This window comes from Fukomys damarensis, unplaced genomic scaffold, assembly GCF_012274545.1.
Source record: "Fukomys damarensis isolate Sample0158 unplaced genomic scaffold, DMR_v1.0_HiC HiC_scaffold_37, whole genome shotgun sequence".
NCBI classification, from domain to species: Eukaryota; Metazoa; Chordata; class Mammalia; order Rodentia; family Bathyergidae; genus Fukomys; species Fukomys damarensis.
In genome coordinates this window covers 2332132-2334227 of record NW_022900949.1, presented here as the reverse complement: position 1 = coordinate 2334227, position 2096 = coordinate 2332132, and the positions used below count along the sequence as shown (strand labels likewise).

Genomic DNA, 2096 nt, shown 5'->3' with positions numbered 1-2096 from the left:
CAAAAAAAAAAAAAAAAAAAAAGCACGTTTGTATGGTCACACCAAAGGAGATCATAAACTATACTTGGCAAATAGCATAGAAAACAACACTACTTTAAGTGAAATCTAGGTGTGTTCCCAGCTGGGAATGCTACTGAGAGACTTCTAAGTGTCAAGCTGGCACAGGCCACGGAGAGGATAGTAGGGGTCTGCAGAAGAGGCACTGTGACACTGAACAAAGGCGCTTCACAAGGACAAGGGGCTAAATTACAGGTCTTGAAAAGCCAGGTAGCTCAGAGAGCAACTTTAGGCTGGACAGCACCCCACCACCACCCACAGGCTGAGTGGGTGAAAAACGGGGCACACAGCACCTGGGAGCACTGTGCAGAGTCCGAGAGCATTGTTATAGGAGGTTTTAGAACCAGCAGGCGGCTTGGAGGTGCTGGGCAGCCAGAAATAGCCAGTGGACCCTGGAGAGCCAGACCCCGGCCACCCACTGCTGCTCCCCTTGGAGCTTAGGTGCTCCAGGCTACTGACCGTGCTCTTGGCAGGGCTCGGGATCCTGCCTCACCCATTCTGGCCCACTCCATGTCGCTCCTACAAACACAGATGCCCTCAGCTGCTGGCATTGTGCAGGACAGCGCCATACCAACTCCACCCCTCTCCTGCCCTCACTGCTGGCAGGGTCACCACATCACTACCTCACATCCTACTACATGATACTCACTGTCTCCCTCACTAAAACAAGAACCACGGCCTGGATTGTTTCAGCAAGACCCCAGTGTGTGACATGGGCTTTGGCCCTGGCAGGAGCTGAACCAGTATCTGCGGCATGAGTGAGTTAAAAAAAAAGTCACCAGAACAACAACACAGCTCTGGCAGGGAATGTAGTGATAGCTAAGCCCGGGTCTGACTCAGGTTTTGTTCCTAACTCACTGGCTTTAGGTAAATCACCTCACCTCTCCAGGCCCAGGCCACCCTGCTCCTGAAACAAGAAAGTTGATCTCAAGGACTAAAGTTCTCTTTTTTTCTTTCTATTTTGGGTTGTTTTGTTTTGATTTGCTTTTTGTATCAGGGATCAAAGGTGCAAGTGCGTGCAAGCGCAGCACCACTGAGCTAAATAAATCCCTGGTCCATTTTGGGTTTTTTTGAGACAGGGTCATGTAGTTCAGGCTGGCCTTGAACTCACGGTAATCCTCCTGCTCAGCCTCCTGAGGGCTGGGATGACAGGTGTGGGCCACCACAAACAATCCCACAGCCAGAAAGCTTACTAAAGTCCAGAATGACAGCCACTTCCCTAAAGTCTTTGAAGCCCCAAGATGTTACAACTCAAAGCATTGGGGCTCACACAAAGGGGAGGGACTAATGGATGCGGAAGAAAAAGTCACTAATGGACAGCGACAGCAGTCGCTGCCCGATCCGTCCCACAACCTCACTGGGCAACTGGTCCTGAAACCCAGATTCCCTACTTCGCCTCCTCGCAGGACCTCGAGTCCTCAACCTCAGGCTCTGCCTGTGCCTTGCCTTCCCACCTGAGGACCACACTGACGGGGTCACGGAACCCTCCGGACTTCCGGGGGAAGGGAAGGTGGCCGGGATGCCCTCCTGGGTCTCTGGAGAGGCACACTTCAGCTTCCCAGGCGATGCCTGAACTGTCACTGTGGCCTTCTATTCTGAGAGTCACTGCCACCCCAGCCTTCCTCTACTCCGAGTCACTGTGGCCGCCACGCAATCACCCAGGCCACTGTCACTCCGACTCCCCCTTCCTGAGCCCCTGTCACCCGACCCTCTCCACCTCGAGTCGTTGTCACCTCGACCCTCCCCTATTCCGAGTCACTTCGAGCGGACGCGTTCGCGCTGAGGCTCTCGGGGCCCGTTCTGAGAGGTCTGAGTGAGATCCTCCCGAGAACTCGAGGTTCTAGAGATCCTGCGGATCCTAAGCGGTAGCAACTTTCCAAGTCCCCTGAGGAGGGGGAGGTCCCGCAGCCCTGACAGTCACCAGAAACGGACACAGGCGGAGAGAGAGGCCGGCGGGGCCCAGAGAGGAGGACGCGAGTCCAGCCGCCCTCAGGACGCGCGCCCCGGTCCCCGCCCGGGAAGCCGCACAGCGCAAGTAC

At 55.2% G+C, this 2096-nt stretch overlaps 1 protein-coding gene across 5 annotated transcripts in view; it reads right to left on the bottom strand.

Moving 5' to 3' along the window:
* Mau2 (MAU2 sister chromatid cohesion factor) overlaps window positions 1-2096 on the bottom strand; it is a 32716-nt gene that overhangs the window by 30150 nt on the left and 470 nt on the right. The window lies entirely within an intron of this gene.